Below are 13061 nucleotides of genomic sequence, written 5' to 3'. Positions count from 1 at the left end.
TAGATTCTTGTAATCGGTTCCCCCTTTCCACCCCACATTCCCTCCACCCTCCAGGCATCCTCACTCTCACCACTGGTCCTGAAGGGGTCATCTGTCCTGGATTCCCTGTGTTTCCAGTTGCTGTCTGTACCAATGTACATCCTCTGGCCATGACCACCTTTTCTGGGGTTTTTGAGACTAAACCTTATGGGAGCAGATAGCCTCATCATTCTCCTGCAGAGCAGCAGGTGGGTTTGAACTGCTAAACTTACTGTTAGCAGTCCAATACCACTAGGATGCTTTGATTCTGTTAGAGGAGGATGCTAATTATTTGGAATTTTCATTTAAGCGCAAGTGGTTACCTTTAAATTTGGTATGTTAACCTAAAAATTGTCTTTCACGCCGCACTGAAAGTATTCCAGGAATTGGTTACTACTAAATAAGTAAGATACAGTCTGTAGAGTCCAATGCTATCTATGTTCCTCCGGGATCCTATTGTACTTATCAAATTTTAGTCCTTCCAAATCCCAACTATGAGCACAGTATATGATCTGACCAGAACAGAATAGCTAGACGTCTGAATATTGCCTTTATTAATATGACCCTTGAGAGACAAGAGTGGTATAGTGGGAATAGCTTTATTTAATAACAGCAATGTAACCTTTGGCAAGGAACTTTAAACCTTCATTTTCCAGCTTCTAAAATACACTTTTTACTAATTTCCTCTTATCATTGACAAGAATATGTCAACCCTTCTTGCAAAGTACTAGACAGAGAACATATTTAGTAAATACATGCTTCCTTCCTCTTTTCAACGTTTCTTAGTTCTTTTTTGAGGAAGCTATGTGAAAACTGTTCACTTATTTTATATCTGCCCTGAGCTACAATCCTTACCTCTTCCACTCTCTCAATTATTCTGCCATTGAGTTATCTTAAGGACAAGATTTACATTTACTTCTATTAAATTTCATCCTTGATTTAAACTGGTTCTTTTTCCTATCGGGAGCTAAAAAAAAAAAATCTTGATTGCTATTTATCCTTTAGTGATTTCTTCCAGTTCCAGGTCACACATAGTACTGATAAGCAATTATTCCATGCCTGGATTTGAAACAACGAGAAAGCATTTTAAACAGGTAAGGTTGATGACAGATTTCTGAGCCTGTTTTAGAGATCATTCTCTCCTTTGATACTGCTCAACAAAGAGTCAACTTTGGTGTTTCAGCCTGGTGTTCACCTGACAGTGCTGTTACAATTAAACATCATGAAGAACTAATGTGAACTTCGTCTGTAAAATCAGTGCCCATTTTTATTTTAATAGCACATACATATTCTTATGCACATGATTAATATTCACAAAATTGACAGTTTTATCAAATTTTTTCTCTCGCTGAAAAATGTTTTAAAATCTCAGGATATGAAAGAGGGAGTAATAGTGTACATTTGCTTGTTTACAGTGAAAGCACAAATTCATAATTCATTGTATTATTTTTTCTCATTTCATTTTTTCATATGTATTTTTTGTTTTGTTGTGATTGAAAATACGTACAGCAGAACATACGCCAGTTCAATTATTTTCCCCATGTACAATTTAACCCGCCCACTTACCGCCGTCCAGTCCGCGATGACTCATAGTCGACCCCTGTGGGTTTTGGAGACTAAACGTTTACGGGACTAGAAAGCCCAGTCTTTCTTCGGAGGAGCTGCTGGTGGCTTCCAACTGGCAACCATGCCAGTCGCAGCCCAACACATAACCACACCATCAGGGCTCCTCATGCACAATTTAGTGACATTCATTCCTTTCTTGAATAGTGTGACCATTTTCACCGCCCTTTTCTGAGTTATTCCTCCCTCAGAACATAAACTCATTGCCCTCTAAAGTTCTTACTTAATCTTTTGACTTGCTCTTGTCAATTTGATGCCATGTAGATAATTCAAGGCGCATAGATCTTTTTTTTTTTTCCTATGTAACTGAATCTGTTGCTCAGTTCAGAGAATACTTCACGTGGTGTTTTTTTGGTTTACAGTTTAAAGATTATCTAAGGGCAATCGTTTTAGGGGTTCATTTACTCTATGGCTCCAAAATTTGAAATTCTGTTCAGTATTTTCTCTATTTTTATCAGGATTCTTCTATGGAATTTTTAATCAAATGATCCGTAATTATCATCCCGTTCTTTGGGTCTCATGACAAAGGAGGTAGTTGTTCAAAAGTATAAATCAAGGCTTAAAGTTTTCCTAGATTTCACGTTCTGATTATTAATGGCTGTTTGCAGCTGTTTCTCTCAGTTTGAGTTGTACCCCATCAGAAAATGAAGATCTGAAAGCTTCGCTTTATGGGCATCATTAAGGATGACTCCTTTCCTCAGTTGTATTTTAAATGTCTTCCAACCATGGTTTGAAGGGGCTCATCTTCTGGCAGTATATCATCTTCTGGCAATACATTGACTTCTGGTTTTGGGCTAGTTCCTTTGCTCTGTCCTGTGACCTTAATGCCACAGCCTCTCGTGTCTTTGATCTTGGCCTCTGCCACTTCAGACAGAGCCTGGAACATGCTCCACTTCCAATAGTCCTGGGATTTCTCTCTGTGCTTCTGAGATGACTTCCACATACCGGGGATGACTCTTAGTGGAGTTGTGCCTTTTGTCTTTCTCTAGATCAGACTCCAGGCAAACAAAGCTGTGGCTTGGTTCACATCCTCTACTAAGGCCAAGACTTAATCCCACCTTAATCCTGCTCATTAGCATAGCAGAGAACTCCCTGCAAAATAGGATTGTAGCCACAGGCATGGAGTCCAGAATTTATAATACATCACACAAAGAATTATGTCTAGAAGGGCCATATTAATTGACTACATTTCACACACGCATTCCACTGGTTGCTCTTCTTTCTTGATAGCCTTCAGATTCTTTCTGTTCCTATTTCTAATGGCTCTCTTATACCCAGAAATAGCAAAACTGACCAGTCCCCTCTACTAGTGTTTCTTTCTAAGAAACCTTGTTTATTTTTAATTATGTGGGAGTTTACAGATTAGATTATCATCTTTTTGTTCCATAATTTATCAGATCTCCCAATGGCTTACCATGGTCCCATAATTTTCTTTTTTTGACTATCTCCTTTTTGCTGGACCTTATCTTTCTCTTCACTCAAATTACACCTGTCTGCCCTCTAGCCTTTTACTTTCTTTTTTTTTTTTTTTTTTAACATTTTATTAGGGGCTCATACAACTGTTATCCCAATCCATACACACATCAATTGTGTAAAGCGCATTTGTACATCGTTTCTCAAAACATTTTCTCTCCATTTAAACCCCCGACATTAGGTCCTCATTTTTCCCCTCCCTCCCCGCTCCCCCCTCCTAGCCTTTTACTTTCTCTTCCCTTCCCCAAAATTGATTTATGCAACTATATAAGATATTTGATTTGTTTGCAAGAACAGAGCAGGAAAAAATGAAAATTTACCAGCAAATTTCAACAAATACTTTCACATACTTGGTGCGTGGGATCAAAAATAAACGTTGTGATTTAGGAAACCCTGTGAACAACAAATTCATTTTCCCCATATCTCTGAGAAACAGCTTGTTCAGCAATAGTAACCATTAAAATTGTATCAGACTTTAAAATTCCTGTAGGTGTGAAAGCCTTTTCTTGACTGGCGAGGGGGTAGTGTGGTCTTTTACAATATCTTTTGTAAATGACTACTTTCACCCATCAAAGTGTTTTTCAGTTCTATCTATGTCAAGAGATGTTTCACAGGTTCATCATTATTCTTTAATGTTGTATAGTATTCCATTGTTCCACAGATTAAAAAAAAAATCCTTGTATTTGGTTGAAAATTGGATCAGTGGAACAAGATTTCCAATGTATTGACTGGTGTTTTGTGAAATGAGAAAACCAATCTATGCCAAACCCAGACATAAAAGAATCTCATCATTTTATGGGAACGAAGGGAGGGTGATTAAAGACTCAGTGGAACACAGAATGTGAAGATTACCGAAGAAAAAACCAAAGTTCATACTGAAAAAGCCAGTGGTGCCACACTTCAGAAAGAAATTTACTTACCTCAAGCCTTTGAGTCTGATGTGAAAGGACGGTTGATATTGCCATCTTTGCATTTTGAATAACCAGACTTGTAGAAATTTCTCTGTGTACTATCTGTTGCCATTCTTAAGAGGGCTTTGAAAGGGAAACTCTTCTGTTTATTTGCTTGATTTAAATGTCTGAAAACAATGTCTCTTGTTCTCCGAAGCCATCTCAGGATGGCTTTCCCAGGATTTTTATATTTCCTTTCCTTTACAAAACATGCTTTATTAATGGCAAGGTAATTTAGATTGGTAAATTGACTGTGCTAACCGGTAGGTAGTTCTAGATCCAATGGAAGAAAAATAGGGAGCAGAACTCAGATTCCCATTTTTTAAGAAAGGTGAGGTAAACTGGAGCAGTAGAGAACAGGATTTACTGAGACTGTTATCCTGAGATGTTTTAAAACCTGGGACCCAGCTTATGCTGAGATTACCCTTTATCCAAAAGGGAGAGTGTCACAAAATAAAGGGTGTTACCCATAAAGTTGGTGCTGTACTTAAAAAACCACCAGTTTTTAAAACCTAGAAGTCAACAATTACTGAAGAAAAAAGGAGAAGATAAAGGGACAGAGAAACCAGCTGTGGTACTTACATAATGTTGTCAGCTTGCGAAGGGGTGGAGTCTAGCCTGTCAATCAGGTTGCAGTTTGATAACATTATTTAGAGGCGCCACAGACATACATAGCTCACTGGAGGCCAGATACAGACAGACTCTCTGCTTCCTCTTCCTGCTGACAAGGACACATGTAGTTACGCTATAGTACTGGAGCTGGAGGAGCCACGCGGAGATCCTTGCCAGCATTGAGATGCTTCCACTGCCACTGGATCCACACGACTTTCCACCCACTGGCCTGTGATCTTCCTGTATTCGGTGTCATTGCATGTGTTGCGTGAGTCTGAAGAGGAATTTATGGATTGGATCAGACATATGGGCTAATATAAGACTTATGGACTTGATCTGGACTGGGCTGGGATGCTTTCTTAATATACAATTAATCTTTGATATAAAGCTTTTTTATACACATGAGTGTCTCTGGATTTGTTTCTCTAGTCAATCCAGACTAACACACCAACCACTCTAGAAAAGGAACAAAAAGAACACAATTAAAGAAGATACACATTTTGATAAATATAGCCATTGTCATTGTGGTTGTTAGATTTTGTGGCAACTTGGGAACCAGGATTTGCCCATGATATGATCTGACATTCTGTGGTCAAGTCCAGTGGTATTATCTGTGAAGCAGTTAATCTGGTCATAATCTTGAAGCAATGGAGGGAGTTTTGTTTTGGGTTCGATCTACTTTTAGTGTCGACTGACAGTGTGCCGGAAGCTAGCTCACTTCCACTGCTGGATCTGGATCCTGCATCTGATTCGTTGACCTCGTGTGCTATTACCTGCCCATTCCAGGAGCCATCAGCAGACTGCCAACCTTGGATTTACTTTAGCTCTGCATTCTCCATCCTGAGGTCATCCTGTGTCATTTTCCTGCTTCCTGCTTCCTGTTAGTCCCTGCAGCCACAGGAGTCAGGAGAAGCCTCCAACTTTCATCTGACCCACGGACTTGACTTGGACTGGACTTGCCCACTTCTACAACTGTGTGAGCCATTTCTTGATATAAATCTCTCTGTACACACACACACACACACTTCAGCCTAATGCAATCACTGAATAATTAGTGTGGAAATTGTCAAAGCTTTCACCAGAGACTCAAAAACTGGCTGCGATTTTGACAACAACCTTTATGAAGTTACTAATTTAATATATCTAATCATTGAAAGAAGGAATTATATTCACTTTTCTTCATTTTTGTGAAGGATATAAATTGTGGAAAGATTCCATTCAGTCAGTGTTAGTTATTGATGTATTTTTTATTTAGTTCAACTGTGTTCAAATTAGCGGACATTTGAGGTGAACAAATCCTATTGTTAAATTGCCAAATACCTATTAACATAATCTTTTTTGTCTATATAAAATTATACCAATAACATGCTCTGCCATTGTAAGTTTTCTTTGATGCCATTAGTCATTTCCATTATTTAAAGGTCCAGTTTTTCTAAATGGAATTTCGCCCCAAAATTTTGCTGCTTTGATTTTTTTCAGTTGCACATAATTTTTTGTGTGACCCATTTCAGGGATTGCCAATTTTATTGGAGGCTTATTATTACCAAAAATATTCTTTATGGACTTATGAAGCAAAACAAAAAACTTAAAATATAACAGTTGGCATAGAGTCAATTCTGATTCATGTCAATCCTGTCTGTCAATAGGACAAGATTTCTACAAGGTTTCAGTGGTTTTCAGTCTACCACCAGGCCTTCTGAGGTGTATCTGGGTGGACTTGAACCTCTCACCTTTCAGTTAGCAGCTGAGTGCTTTAACCATTTGCAGCACTCCAAAACTAAAACCAATCTCATTGCCATTGAGTCGATTCCAGCTCATAGTGACCTTATACAACAGAATATAACTGCCCTGTGGGTTTCTGTCCGAGACAGTTACTCATTTTTTTCCCCAAGGAGTGGCTGGTCGTCTTGAATTGCTGATCTTGCGGCTTTCAGCCCAGTGAGGAACCCCGGGCTCCTTCTTGCAACACTGCAGAAGAAGGCCTACACGTGTGTAATTTGAAGCACAATCGATGCTCTCTAATCCTGCAGTGAAATACAGAAAAAAACACCGAACGTTATATATAAAACAAATACACAATTCAGAAAGATGGAGAGAAGAAAGTAGACCTGAGAAATGATATACAGGGAGGTCCCTGGGTTTTATATTTGCCTCATACTCATATATTCAGATGTGGCGCTGCAAAAGCCAGCAACCCTGAAACACTAACGAGCATCGATGTACCTTCGAGAAGTTTGCTCTGTCTAGCTAAAATACCATGAAAAGAATTTCCTAGTAGATAGAGAACTTTCAGACAATAACTGCTCACCCACAGCCAAACATCTTAAAACTGGCCTCTTCCATCAACCTGCTGCATAAAGCCTTGTTCGCGAACTTAGACCTTAACCCTGGGAAGGCTGTAAAGAGGCATGCCTCTGCAGAAGAGTTGTGTCCAAGTTGAATAAAATAATGACTGAAACGTCCTAAACTTGGCAAATGATGTAAACCAACAAGTTCAAGAAGCTGAGCAAACCTCAAATGAGATAAATCCACACATCACAGTCAAATATCTGAAAACTAAAGAAAAAAGATAAATCCTGAAAACTGGGAATCAATGCCTTACTTAGAGGGGAAAAGCACTGAACCATAGTGGATTTCTTATCAGAAACCACAGAGACCAGAAGGAAGAAGCACTACGTTGTTCAAATGCTGAAGGAAGAGAATTGTCGACTCAGAATTCCGTATCAAGAGAAAATACACACACTTTGGATTATTTGTCACCAGAAGACCCGCCTTAAAATAATTGCTGAAGCACTCTGGGAAGGAAGAAAGAACAATGGAAAAAAACACAAAACAATGGTAACTATGAGGGAGCTTTAAAATATTTGTGGAAAAATTCCTTTATCTTTGAGCTCGATTTTTACATGAATTTTTTGAAGCTTTGTCGTACAGTAGACATTTTTCTCTTTATTGTATTTGGAAGTTGAGGCAAAAATAATGTAATATGGATCTAATATGGTGCTTCTCAGTGTATTTATAGGAAATGTTTAAGAGAACTACATTCTAAATGGCACAGAATGAAAAGGAAGGTAAAGTTTCTTTTTAAAAATTTTATTTTAAATTAAGTAATCATTTATTAATCATTTTATTGGGTAAAGTTTCTATACTTCATTTGAACTGATAAATTATTGATTTCAAGTATGGTGATAAGGGTTGAATATATAGTAAATTTTCAGATAGTCACTAAAAAGTTAAGTAAAAAACAAAACCAAGCAAAACCAAACCCAAATTCTAATATGCTCTACCCAAACCCACTGCCAATGAATTGAATCTGACTCATAGTTACCCTATCTAGGGTATCTAAGGCTTTACATCTTTATGGGAGCAGACTCATCTTTTTCTCTTGGAGTGGGTTTGGATTTGAACCACTGACCAGACAAGGGGTCCCTACCAAGAGCCGAAGTCATGCTGAATGGAGCTTTCCTAGTACACAGTTTTCCTGGCAGGTGAGCATGTAGCAACTTGCTCTGAGTTAGTGCACCCAAGTGGTGTTGCCTGGTTCTCTCTCATCACAGTGGATTTTTTTCATGAAAATTTTGTTAGAACCTCATTTTTTTGTGATGGCTGGTTTAAGAGAACAGTGTGCGGCTGTGAAATTTTGTTTCCTGCTCAGGGAAAAATGCTGCAGAAACTGTTGTGATGCTGAAAATACCTTACAAGGACAGCGCTACGGGAAAAACTCAAGTGTATGAGTGATTTTCTCGTTTTAAAAAAGGTAAAATGTCCATTAATGATAAAAATCATTCTCTTTTGGGGTGGACTTTTAAAATTGCTTGTGGGAAATTGTGGCACAACTCTTAATTATACATTACAATTGGGTAACTTGTATGTAATTATATCTCAGTAGATGTTTCTGAAAAACCACATAAAGCGTATTCACCATATGATCCAGCAATTTCTCTATTGGGCGTTCATTTCAAAGAAAGAAAAACTTAGATTTATACAAAAAAGTATATTATTTTTCAGAACAGCTTTGGCAAAAACCGATGACTCAAAATTTTTTTTTATAATAAATAGTTAAACAATGGCTCATTCATATTGTGGAATACTACACAACAAGAAAGCAGTAACTAACAAACCATCAAACAGGAGCAACATAAAAAACCCAAACCTTTAGAAGCACACATGCACTAGATCTCATTTATAGAACATGACGGTAAACAAAAGATTGGTTGCTAGGATTTAGGGATGACCCTGTGCTGGGAGGATTTTGTGACTGTAAATGTAGACTGACAGTATAATCTTTAATGAGAACTTTGTAACTAACTGTTTGGGGAGCAAGTGACAAGAAGGTTTTATGGGTTAATCAGTTTTCCCCACAATGTGCTAAAAGTCTAAACTTTCAAGTTTGTAACAATATTGTTAGGCCTTGCTTTAAGAAGATTTCATCCCAGGGGCTTAAGTGGAGAGCAAATGTTTTGATAATGATGAGGGCAATGAATGTACAATTGTGCAGTACACAGTTGATGTATGTATGGATTGTGATAAGAGTTGTATGAGCCCCTAATAAAACGATTAAAAAAAAAAAGATTTCGTAACAAGATTTATGTATGCTATGACTTCTAAGGGTCTATAACAAAAAGAAAATTCATTTAGTAATATGGTACTATTTTAAAAAAGGGACATATACGTCTTCTTATATTCAGGATAAATTTATTGATTTCTGTATTTTAATTTGATACTTAAACATAATGGAAATGTATTTAACATTTGAAAGTGATTGAAAATGTTTTCTCATGTGAAAAATATTTCCAGCCTCGGTATTTAGAACCTTAATAAGAATGGTTCATTAGAATGTTTAATAAACCAAATAGGAAAGAAAGTTTTATCATGGTACTGATAACCTTTATGAAAATAGACAGTCTAGTTTTGTTGTGCAGATATAGCTGATCTCAATTCACATGTGGTCCTACATAGCTGGATGATTTTGTCTTCTTTTTGAACACATTAACTTTGTTTAAAAAGAAAAGGGAGGACTGAATGTAATTTCATAATAAAGTATGACTGTATATGACATTAATAACAATTTCAAATAGTGACAGAAATCACTATTGGGTAACTTTTAAGTAGTTAATAATGAGGAAGATGTGATGAACTTGGAACAAGCTTTAGTTCTGGGAAGTAGGTGAATTATGCATTCACCTGGTAAACAGTTTTAATTGCTGCTTGGAATTTGAACATGTACATGCTTTACAATGGTTTTAAAAGTCAGCATATTTTCCCATTGTGTTGATGTTTTTATTCAGTTAGTAAAACCATCCCCCTGGTATTGGAGCTCAGACCTATTTTTCTCTCTAAGTCAGAGTACATTTTGGCACAGTGGTTTCCTAGAGGTCGGGGTGCATTCTGTTTTGCCTTTCCCAGCAGTTGGTGGGATGGCGTCTTGTTACAGTGAAAGACAATGCTACCTTTTTTGGCAGGTAGATGGGCAAAATTAAAATTGATGAGTTGGCATTTACATGATCACAGTGAGTGTGGTTTTTATATTTGAGAGTCATTGAACTGTTCTTCGGAAATAGCATGGAAAAAAGACATTCTGATTTTGGACAAGTATTTCTAGTTCTTTCATTGTCCCCTAAGATGGCAGCTTTACTTTTATAATGGGAATAATGATACTTGCCACCTCAAAATTGTTTTACTGGAAAATTGAGTTAAATGTACTTGGTGCCTGACACATACGCTTTGAGTGTATTTTCAGAATTGTCCTTTCTTTTTCTTATACCGGCTTTTTTGTACTTGCCATTGATAAGTAATTTGTAATGTTTTTTTCCTATCCAGTCCTACAATTTGAATGTTAGGTGAATGTTATGAGAGTTTAAATATTGATATCGTCACTGATAACTCATTCACTGCCGTCGAAGTTAATGCTAATATCAAAAATCATGGAAGTTAACAAAGTTCATTTAAATTTGTGAGGTACTCATATATATAATAATCTAAATTATGGATGAATATACAAGGGGGTTTGAAAAAGGTCCCCTTTTTCATGAAAAAGTTCTATTTTAATTCCAGTTTTTTACAAACTTTAAAAAACTCTTTTGTATTTGGTGGTAGCTTTTTCCCCCCACCTCTGATTACAATAACAATACAACTTCATTGAAAAATATTTTTAAAAATATAGAAAAATACAAAAATATCTCTACTTTCATTAGTAACATATGATAGTTGGTATCCACATTTCTAAAATTCTTTGTGTATATATGTTTGCAGTATATGCATACATGCACTTTATGGGTACTTACAAAAAATTTAAAAACAGAGAGCATTCATTATACTATGCATATTATGAAGGGGCTTCAAAACGTGGTTGGAAACTATTTTTCCATTCCCTTTTTCCATGGATATTTTGAAGCCTGTTTGTGTTTTATAATTTGTTTCTAATTTTTTTCATCCAAAATTTTTCTCAAAATGTGCTTTGTCTAAAATGGCTGTATGCTATTATAATGATTTGCTTTGTATTTAGATTCTTTCTAGATTCTTGACATTGTAATAATAGAATAATAGAATGATAGATATTCTTGTTCATACTTTTTGCCTGTAGTTACATATTGGATGTAGTTAATTAAAATGACTTCCTTCTTATTTCTAGTTTCTTCTTTTATCTCGATAGTTTCTCTATTGCTAGAGCAGTCTAAGAGCTGATTAGAATTCACTGATTGGCCTTCCATATTGGTGCAAAAGCAATCTTTTTAAAACTCAAATTTGATGATGTCATTCTCTTTGACAAGGTTTATTGGCATTATTAGTATTAGAATAAAATCCAATGTTATGTTTTGTACCATAATGACTACAATTCTTCCTGCCACTTCTTTATTTGTACTTTATACTCTGTTGATAATGATTATCATGAATTTTACCAAATAAGCCACAATTTCTCACCCCAATTCACGCTCTTTCTTAAGATTTTATTGCCTAGATTACTCTTTGAAGGTCTGCCTATCAAGCTTTCATCTTCAGGTGTCAGTTCAAGTGTTTTCCCCTCTGATACCGTCCTGAATCTTCACAGGCAGGTTAACTAATCTTGTGTTTCATTACCTCTATTATGTACTTGTCATCATGTTTAGTGCTTGTTTTTTCAGAGAATAACATTTAGAGGAAACGACTGTGTTGCTTTTAGGGTGACTCACCATCCTAGTTTTCCTAGATTCCCACAACATGGGATTTTCAGTAGAAGAACCAGGATGTTTTGAGCAGATTCTGACACATAACGACCTTTCAGAACAGAGTAAACCGGCCTGAGGATTTCTTAGACTGTGATCTTCGTGGCTGGGGGTTTTCCCCACCAGAGCTGCTGGTGTCTGCTGATCACTGAGCTTCCAGGTATCGGCCAAGCACGGAACCGGTGTGCAGTGGGGTTACTTACAATCAGGAAAGGACCGGGCAGACCAGGATAAATTGTACCCCTCCCCTTCTTGTCTTTGCTTTCTTGGAGCTTAGCCAGGACTTGAGTCTATAGCTATTAAGTAAATTTGTTGTGTTTCAATACCAAATAAGTAAACCATTAAAACGACTAAGATTGATTTCAAGTTTCAAATGGCCTAATGAGAACATGCATGTGTCTCTTTCCTTTCTCATTTTTTCTCTTTTCCTTCTTGATACATCATTAAAATAGTATCAAGGGGATAAAATATGAGTAGTTTATAAATAATTGCAATGAAGATGGGTGAAGGAAATTTTAATACTTGTGGAAGGTGGAAGCGGGAGCAGCCACCACGATGAAGCAGACCAGGGGCATTCACTGTCTCAAAAATGCACAGGGTGATAAAGTTCAATGAGCCAGTCTCCCCGCAGAATCCATGAAAGGTCTGCTGTGTGGGCACTAGTGTATGTATGAGTTTAGGAAGGTTCCTGAACCAAAATCAAACAGTGGGGGTGGGGGGTGCAGGGAACTCTGTTGGATAGAAATTCAGTGAATTGACTCTGGAGAACGTCTTTGACTTTCTGGAATATGCTCTTAAATTCTGGTGTTTACAGGTTTTCCTGCTTGCATGGCACATTTCCTGCTTTCTTGCTCAAAGCCAATTTCCATTCAACAGGTCCTGTCAATAGAGCCTTACCCAGAGTAAACAGGCCCTACACAGCTTTTGGTTGTCGCAGCAATGAACGTGGACAGATAGGCAAAGCTAACCAGATAGTTTAGGAAAATCTACGTGAAAAAGAGGAACCAAAATAAACAGGAAAAGTCATGCTGGAGGAAAAAGATAATTTTAGGAGCAAAAGAAACGTTGAAAAATTAATCATTATCGACCTAATGCCGGGGGCTTAAGTGGAGAGCAAATGTTTTGAGAATGACGAGGGCAATGAATGTACAAATGTGCTTTACACAATTGATGTATGTATGGATTG

At 37.1% G+C, this 13061-nt stretch overlaps 1 protein-coding gene across 4 annotated transcripts in view; it reads left to right on the top strand.

Moving 5' to 3' along the window:
• The window catches only part of WDR37 (WD repeat domain 37), an 89086-nt gene that overhangs the window by 2597 nt on the left and 73428 nt on the right, over nucleotides 1-13061 (top strand). The window contains exon 1 of one of the 4 annotated variants that reach the window (XM_045289810.1): nucleotides 11967-12035. The exons of the other annotated variants lie outside the window; for them this stretch is intronic. The gene's annotated coding sequence lies outside the window, so the exon portion shown is untranslated. Of the gene's footprint in view, nucleotides 1-11966; nucleotides 12036-13061 lie in introns of those variants that run through there. 4 annotated transcript variants of the gene reach the window in all.

The sequence above is a fragment of the Echinops telfairi genome, unplaced genomic scaffold (genome assembly GCF_000313985.2).
Source record: "Echinops telfairi isolate 266 unplaced genomic scaffold, ASM31398v2 ScPeMD7_31;HRSCAF=116, whole genome shotgun sequence".
Lineage (NCBI taxonomy): Eukaryota > Metazoa > Chordata > Mammalia > Afrosoricida > Tenrecidae > Echinops > Echinops telfairi.
This window is presented reverse-complemented; position numbering and strand designations above follow the sequence as displayed.